The sequence below is a fragment of the Lissotriton helveticus genome, chromosome 4_1, assembly GCF_964261635.1.
Source record: "Lissotriton helveticus chromosome 4_1, aLisHel1.1, whole genome shotgun sequence".
Taxonomy (NCBI): domain Eukaryota; kingdom Metazoa; phylum Chordata; class Amphibia; order Caudata; family Salamandridae; genus Lissotriton; species Lissotriton helveticus.
In genome coordinates this window covers 1,319,897,457-1,319,906,897 of record NC_136063.1, presented here as the reverse complement: position 1 = coordinate 1,319,906,897, position 9,441 = coordinate 1,319,897,457, and the positions used below count along the sequence as shown (strand labels likewise).

General features: G+C 41.7%; 1 protein-coding gene across 1 annotated transcript in view; it reads left to right on the top strand.

The window, feature by feature from the left end:
* The first annotated feature begins 2,484 nt into the window (after nt 1-2,484).
* Nucleotides 2,485-9,441, top strand: part of LOC144829100 (Y+L amino acid transporter 2-like) — a 715,256-nt gene continuing 708,299 nt past the window's right edge. Inside the window, exon 1 of the mRNA XM_078687904.1 lies at nt 2,485-2,522. The gene's annotated coding sequence lies outside the window, so the exon portion shown is untranslated. The remainder of the gene's footprint in view (nt 2,523-9,441) is intronic.

Here is a 9,441-nt window from a genome sequence, read left to right as displayed (position 1 = left end):
TAGGCACAGAAGGGGCTTCCCATGAGAAGGGGACTAGGAGGTGATCGGTCCAATCTCGTGACTTCTTTGTATATTCTACTAGAAAATTGTGTAGAAAAATATCAAGCTACGAAAATCTTGCAGCCGATATTTAATTGTTCACGATAGGTAGGCGTGGAGTTAAGAAATTATGGGGCAGATTTATGTCGGACTTGCGCCACGTTTACGCCGCCGTTCGTCACGCAACGGTGCGGAAACGTGGCGCATCCCTGCGACCTATTTACAACGTGGCGCATCTAGGCAGATGCGTCACGTTGTAAAGCCCTGCGCCACATGAAACCTGCCTCAGGTTTCATGTGGGCGTTCTGTCGCTGGGTGGGCGTTCCCTCCTAGGAAAGCCCCGTAAAACTGACGCAGTGAAATCTACAAGATTTCACTGAGTCAGTTTTACGACGCTGCTGGGTCAAATCCTTAGGCCTGCTTGAAGCAGGCGTAAGGAGTGACGCACCACGTTATGTATGGGTGTCCTCTGTACATTGCAGGAGTTGCGTCGCACTTGCGACGCTACTCCAGCAATGCGCCGCCCGTACACCACAAGATGCGTCACGCATCTGCCCTTCCTTGCACCATGGTGCGCCACATTGTAAATGCGGCGCATCTGTGGTGCCGCAAGGGGGGAATTGCGTGACGCATCAGTTCTGGCGCATCCCTGCTGATTTGCAGAGATGCGCCAGAACTCATAAATCTGCCCCTATAAATATATATTACTGGCAACGCTCTGCTCCGCAGCGCAAGACAGACTCGAGGGATTGGGAAGTCCGGTGTCCGCCATCTCAGTGGGAAGCCGCGTGTGGTAGGAGGTATTTTACCTCTGCTTGGGTGCTATGAGCCTCATGGCTGCCCCCGCACATTGAACTTTCCTGCTGTGTGGCTTTTGCGGTGCGAGGGGACATGAGGAGGCGCTTTGGACCTTGGGGTGATGGGCCGGAGTCATGCCATCCAGATTTGCTACGGACTTTGGGACAATTGATCTACTCCCCATTCCACCGACCCGGATGCCAGGATTGATGCATTCTGGGAGTGTGAGTCTGCTACAGCACAGGACACTTCACAGGTGAAAAGGATTCAATTGGGGAGGAGCCCATTACCGTTAACGCCTCAATATAGGCAGCAGAACAGTTGGATGCAGTGCGAGACTCTGTAGGTTGCAGGGCGCTGAGGAAGGCATTGTTGTTGCCGAAATGCATTCGCCGTTACCTTCCTGTTCAACCTAGGGAATAAAGGGGCATATTACCAAGCAATAGCGATAATTATCGCTATTGCTTCGTTAGAGATAAAAATTTACCGCGGAGCTGCAGCGATTTTTATCGCAAATAAACCTTGGTATTACCAAGGTTTATCGCAAATGCGATAAAAATCGGCCACAATGCATGAATATCGCTAAAAAGTCCACGATATTCATGCATTACCGAGCTAATGCTCTTAGCCATGTTATCCACCTCCCATTGGATAACATGGCAAAGCACTGCTCAGGGCAGGTGTTAGCTTTTGGAGATATTCGCGCTTAGCGCGAATATCTCCATAAGTTGGTAATAGGAGATAGCGATGTTAGCGACTGTTTCCAGTCGCTAACATCTTGGCACGCCCACTTTGCATGTCATTAGTGATAAATATCTCTGACATGCAAAGTGGGGCCCAAGATGGTCGCTATCTCCTACTAGCTGTCGCTAACTGGTGTTAGCGACAGCTAGGTAATAGGGAGATAATTTTATCTCCGCTTTCTTGGCTTTTAAAGCCCAAAAAGCGGAGATAAACCCCCTTGATAATATGCCCCAAAGTTCTTCCACATTGTACCCCCTCTGGCCTCCGCTGTTTCTCTTCGTGGGAAGTAGTTGTTCCATATATATATATATGATGTTGAGGTTCACTGCCGAGACTCATACCCCGTATCCCCGCTTCGAGGTCGACCCCTCTTAGCCGTTTACGTACCTATATATACTTACGTCTACGATATTATTATCGATATAGTCGATATACTGGATATAACATTTTTTGTAAACAATATATTTCTACAATATACCCTGCTACATTATTGTGTCGCAATTACTGAATACTACTCTGAACACACGAGCGTTCCTGTAGAAATGTGGTGCGATGTTTGTTGCTCCTGGTAATTGTAAAATACAAAACAGGGATGTCAAAAAAAATCATAGAATGCCAATGACATAAAGAGTTAAATGGTTTCTTTATTCACTGATTTACTCTTCTCTAAACTAACTGATGGGAGACCCAGTGTAAACCGATTCTTTAAAGCTTCATTTCCACTCCCAATTGTATTATTTTCTTAGCTCCACGTGTTCTTCGTATCACCGCAGGCAGACTAAATTACTCGAGCTCACATCTGAGGTCGAGCATCCTGGTCAGCTGACCAAGATCTTTGTTTAAAGTGAAGACAGCCTGAGGTTATATAAGCACTAATATGCGTTCAGTTGCTTTTATTTGCTTCAGAGAGGGAGACCTGGCCAGCGGGCAGTGCACTCAAGGTTTGTGATGTTTGAAAGGCGCGTGAATGCTTATGCTCATTGCAAGAGTTGCGTAGACCACTCTCTGAAAACGTTTCCATTTTATAAATAGCCCCTTGTGGAGTCTTAGGCCTTCATGTGTGTGTTTGGAGCAGCGTCGATACCTCACTTTGTATTGAATGTGCTCGCCTCGAGCCTTTCTGGCTTTTCATCCACACGCATCATAAAGCATACTGCCATTACCATAAACACAGATTTAGGTGAACAATGTATCCGGGCTTTTTTTTAAGTGTTGTAGTCTAGTCTATATGTATTGTACCGTTAACCACAGTTTACACATTTTGTAATATGTGAATTTAGGTGCCTTTCAACAGTACTTGTGTGAACCACATAAGACTTGTTCAGCCCGAATAAGAAGCCTTTTCCGTCTTTCTGTAGAGGGCATGTGCATGCAATAATGTGCTTCTCCTTAAATAAAGACGATGAAGAAGAATTTTATGATCTTCGTAGAAAGTTAGTTCCCTGTTGTAAATGTGATATTTACATACTGTAAGAATGCACATTGCAATTCTGTTAATGCATATCCACTGGTATAAATGCATATTCCTTTGTATGGTTCTACATAATCAGTTCAAATGTACTTTGTTGGCTGAAATGTACTTCAGCTAGAATGAATCTAGAATTGTTTATCTAAATGTAGAGTCGCTAGAATAGCTGTACATTTGATGATGGCCCTTTCAACCTGACACAGATAGTTTTTACTGTATTGTAACAGATTTTGTATGCAGCTTCCTACCCCTGATGAGATCCCAAAGTGATTGTCAGCAGTCAGGTAACATGATTTTACGGTGGTTGCCTTGATTGGAAGATTGTGGGTTTTTAGAGTAGCCTGAGTGGAAAGAACATTCGTGCCAGCTTCGATAATATGTAGGGCGATCCTGTCCTGACGTGATATATATAGCAACACTGAATATTAGAATTAAGCAAAAAAGACAGAGATAGAGACGCTTATCTACATGTTTACAAAAAGCAAGCAAAGGTACACCACTCAACAGAAATGTTATCAAAAGGAACAAATAAAATGTCCATATCCAAGAAACAAAGAGTTCTCCAATTTTTTCTTTTTTTTCTTTCTCTTTTATTGTTTCGTTTTCATTTTGGATAAAACACAACGAAGTGCCGACGCGTTTCGTCCTTATACAGGACTTCTTCAGGGCTGTTAAATACAAACAAATACATATACATATATAAAACACTTTTACAACATATATAAGACAATATACACATAAAAATGATGCGGGCTGATTTCTTGCCCAGTACAAGGCAGACTACAGGCATATTTATTCAATTGTAACAATTCCTATTCATCTCAAACAAGCAAAGCATTACAGCATGATGCTAGTAAGCACAAGGATGCATGTCAAGCATCCCAGCCGGGACTAAGTTGTACAAAGACGACCTAATTTCTGCTTCTTTGCAGGTTTGTTATAACTGCACGCTTCATAATGGATACATCATTATCCATTCTCAATAAATTCGGGAAAGGAAATAAGATCATTCTCAAAGCTTTCAAAGAAGAGGACAGCAACAGAATAAAAGTAAGATTGAGATGAACAAAAGTGGGCCTGAAAGAGAAAAGGACAGAAACGGAGAAGGGGGGGATGCACAAAGAAACTAGACAAGAGAGAGTGGACGGCATAACAAACAATGATTGTAAAGCCCAAGGCATTACAACCTATCAGTAACAGGGAGCCTACAGAAAAATCATATATATATATATATATAACTTCCCTTGCTCAATCAAAAGGACCCAACCCCCATGTTGAGTGGATGATTCATGGAACAACAAATGACCTTAGGCCTGATGTTAAAGAAAGAGGGAGGGCAAGGGGATACCCACCACGAGATTGAAAAGAAGTCAAATCTCTTCATAAGATTTCGGGATATAAGGTTCCTTTCAGAGAGGTTTTCACCAATTAGTTGAGTCTACAATATGTGAGATACAAGTCAAGAAAAGATTATTAGAGCTGAGCAACAACCATATAAGACAAAGTCACAAATGTATTTACATTTTATTAAAGTGTTGCGCCCTATATATCTGGGCAATAGATAAACAATAGTCAATATAGACACGTCCCACTGTACTGATGTCCAGCTCTGCCAATATAGGAACCCAAAAAAGGTTTATCTAAAGTCAAACAAAATTTAAAGGCAATAAAAAAAATAACGAGAGAGTAACAACCATCATTTTATTATATCAAAGCCCTCCTAATCAGCAGACCTCATTAAATCTGCTGTAGTCAAATTACTATTGTGGCCATTATATACGATCTAATAAACTGAAGCATACCTTTCAAGTTGGACACCAACGTCTGGTGGCGAAGCTAAGGGCACCCTTAATAAAGGATAAAACCCTTATTGTGTAAAGCAACTGCTACACCTGTAAAACAATTATATATTCTATTTATGTAGAAACTCCCTACCAGGTCATCCAATGCTATCTCACGGCTACATCAGCCAATAGGCAAACTATCAGAACATACCACGAGGCCTACATGTCTTATAAAAAACTCCCCCAGGTCTTATGCAATGGGAATGAAATATGCCAGCTTACCTCCATAGCATCCGTAAGGAACAGATGTCCTATTACAATACAACTTGATAGTTGTGAACATAAACCCAACCCAACAGGATAACAGCCTATTATCAAATCAAGACATCAAATTAGATTGCACTCCATCACACCACACCACACTATGATCAAATTAATCATAGGCGGGCAGAGCCCAAGCATAGATCATCAATCAAAAGACGAGAGACAGGTCACACAAAACAAGTGTAATACACCATCCAACAGTCTCTTATTTGGCACGATAATGGGATCATTAGTAAAACACCAAACGTCTGACTAAAATGTCAGTAGATCAATATATTAGGAAAAAAAACACATGTGGGTAGTAGCAGGATAGTAATTTTGCATGTTGTACAAGCAGAAATCAAACACGCCAGCGGGAGTCCCCGAGTGTGACATTGACGTTAAAGCATAATCATAAAGCAGAACAGTCTGAGGTATACCCACATAGCCCCCAAAGTCGGTATGTTTGGATAAGAAGGTATAGACAAACACAGGGTTATAAACTCACGAATGGCACCACAAGGGGCCAGAGCACTCGCGTCCAAGGTGAGAGAGACTCCAATAAGCACCTAAGAAGGTAAAATCCCAAGGTTGATAACACCATGCGACTTACCAAAATAAGGCTGTTGCAGTCGAAACGGGCGCTGTGGGACATACAGCAACAGGGAAAGAAACCTTAAATAACACTGGGACAGGCCATGAGCCCGGAGAATTCGCGTCACATGATCAGGCCGTTCCAGATAACGTCCTGTCAGGCGCTCTATCGTGGCGGCCATCTTATAATGGTAAAACTGATACAACGAATGGGGCGATAGCCAATTGTACTTCTCTTGGTTAAAACCAATTCACTATTAGTCTTAAAATGGACATAAGAAATATACATTATTAGAAAAAAATAACACTTGCAAAATCTGTTAGCGGCACAGGCGAGCAACAGCTATAACAGCAAAATGCGCATTTCTAACTGTTGTACTGGAAGAGAAAGAAAGGAATAAAGTAAGATCCTTCTAATCTGACCTCACCTTGGACAAATGCCACCAAAGGGTAAAGGGGTTATTAATGAAAAAAGTGACAGACAGAGATGAACAGATTAGAAAGTTAGGAGACAGATTAATACAATTTATGGATACATAACACCAAATAATTCCTATTTTTTCTTCTTCCTTTTTTTATCCTGTTTTCTTTTTTGCTTCACATTAGATCTTAACATATCATATAAGGTAAAAAGAGGCAACATCTTCTATACAAAATTGAGATTTAGTAAGTACAACATGTACAATAGAAGGAGAGAGCAATCTCTATTCAGAGAAGAGATCTTGAAGGTTCAGTTCAATAATGAACTTACATGAAGTAATGCATTTCATCGTCATTATTATGACCCAGTTCCACCCAATGCAATCTACAGATCCATCCTTCTTCTTTCTTTCTTAAGGCCAATTCTCTATTCCCACCTCTCAGGTGGGCCAGGATATGGTCTATCCCCATGAACCATAACTCCTCATCTTCCTTGTTATTTTCTTGCATATGAAAAGTAAGGGGATATTTAAGATCCCCATTGCGGCGTGCTCGCACATGTTCCTGCACTCTAATTTTAAGTGCTCTTTTTGTACTGCCCACATAAAATCTTATCACATGGGCAGCCCAATATGTAAATCACATATTTGGAATTACAGTTAACCAGATGGTTGATTGTATATCTGCAATTGGTATTAAAACAGAAGTTTTTGGTCTTATTCCTACCTAACTTATAGACACTGTACTTATTACATGCGTAGAACCCCGTTGCAACTGATGTAAGCCAAGTCTGAGGTTTGGAAGTGGTCACATAACTAGGGCACAATATGTTTCGTAAATTGTGACCCTTCCTATATGTCACCTTAGGTTTGGCAGTCAACATCTCACATAGGCTAGGTATGTCAGTCAATAGGTGCCAATGCTTTCTAAGCACATTATATACCCTGCTACTCCGTTCATTGTATTGTGTGTTGAAAGCATGTGTGTTGTGGTTTTACATTTTTGCTCCCCCATAACACCTGGGAGGGTCCATAGGCGTGCAGTATGACGGCCCTGGAGTCTAATAGAAACGCTGGGGTCCCATTGGGATTTTTCCATAGACCTGAAGAGTCGGGCATTGGCTAACACAATGTGAGAGTAAGTCATTAGGGGCTTGCGAGGTAGCATTTGGGCAAAGGCCTATAGAACCTTGAAGGAGTTGTGGAGGGTGGGTATTAGATATGAGTCCCTTTCTTAACTAAATGTACAGGACTGACGACCTACAAGCTTAGGAATCCACCACCATTTCTTTAGTAGTAGAGGGTGAAATTCTAATTTTAAATACTGGTTTTATTCAAAGGAAGACTGTTCTGCACCCAGGGGTGAAGCACCATACAGACATGTGCAAGTGGGCACCTGAAATAATTAAATACAGGATAGGGCTCAAATCCTGGAACATCTCAGGCCTTAAAAGTAAGATCGGGCTCCCAGATTGGCATAGCCTGCTAACAGATGTTCATGAATTCTGCCTGCAAGAAACATGGGAATTGACAGATCACCACATTGATGCCTACCTAGTTTTTTTTTCACCAAAAGTACCCTCCGTGAGAGGCAGGGCAAAAGGGGGGCTTGCAACTTCTGTAGAGAACACCACCCCATGGAAAGTTTTGGAATTCATTAATTAATCACCATATTGTCAGCTCTTATTATGCACCATGGGCAAAGGGTGGGACGTATTACTAATTCAGTTTTATAATAATTGTTTTGATAATACGAAAAGTCAAGTTGTAATTGACCTGGATCTTGCTATCCAAGCAAACCCAGTACGTTTTCTCTGGGTTGGAGATTTTAACATTCGTCACTGCCCACATTCAGGTAAATCAATCTGTGATAGATATCCCATACACAAAAGGCGAAGCCCTTACGCATTTTGTTCACCACACATATCATTATCGCATAGCTCTAATGATAAAACTAAGCCAGAGAATACAAAATAGGGACATAATTGGGAGTAATACTCTAGTCCCTACTTTCTCTAGGAACGACTATGTGTCTACTGTAGATTTTATTTTGGTGTCAGAACCACTAGATTTAGAAATCAGTGACTTCAAGGTTGTATTCTCAGGTTACAGTGACCATGCTATGATAGGTATCCTAGTGCTGTTACCCATGACACCAATGGAGAGAACTAAGACAGTTTTTGATCCAATCATCTCGAAAAGAAACGTGTTTACAATTAAATGGGAGAAAGTTGATCTCCCTACCTTTTTACCATGTGTCATTCGGCCGACCAAGCCAGGGATTACCCAATGCCTTGACCCGGAGGCTGACCCCCAAAACATTAATTCATATTCTGCAATCACTCGTAGCATGAAACAAGCTCTGATCTGTAGCAAACCTCCATCCAATGCATGCAAGGGAGGGTAGTTTGATTCAAAGTGTACACCCGCAAGAAAACACCTCCAGCAAGTACTAAAACAGAATCCCAGGGATGTGCATGCTGTTAGACTGGCTTGTACACACTTTAAACTGACTGGCAGATAGGAAGAAGTTTGGGAGGAATTGACACGGGCCAGTGCCCTAAAGGATAGTAAACTATTCTGGAGGGTAATTAACAATAGCTACGAACGAGAACAAGCCATCTATGGAGGTCCATGTCGCGAAAGAGGCTTGGGTAAACTATTTTTCGGGTATATATGAAGCCCAACCATCAAAAGGAGCAGATTATGTGGCACCGTATAGTATACAAAATGTAAAATTACAGTATAGTTTAATTCTGTACTATTCTCCTCAATCTGTGACCCTGTTGGAAGTAGAAAGAGCTCTGGAGGAGAGTAATAAAGAGAAGGCTCCCCCCTAGACCTATATAAAGAGCAGCTTGATATATGGGCCCCCTTCTTACAAACAGTTTTAATGCCTCGATAGCCCTAGGACCACCTAGTTCTTGGAAAACTTCAATTATAGTCCCAATTTACAAGAAGGGGGACAAGTCCTTGCCACAAAATTATCGCCCAATATCCTTATTGGACGCCAATGCCAAAGTCATGGGGAGCATTTTACTCAACAGGTTGGAAGAATGGGCAGCAGAAAATAATATTCTGGAAGATACACAATATGGTTTTAAAAAAGGTTTGAGTACTGTCTACCAATGTTTAAACTTAAACATTATCATCTGGAAATATCAAGTGATGAAGAAGGGGACACTGTACTTCTCCTTCATGGATCTTTCCGCAGCCTTTGACTGCGTTTCTCACTCAAGTCTGTGGAAAATCATGGAGGAGATGGGGATTGAGCTAGGGATCATTAGTGTCA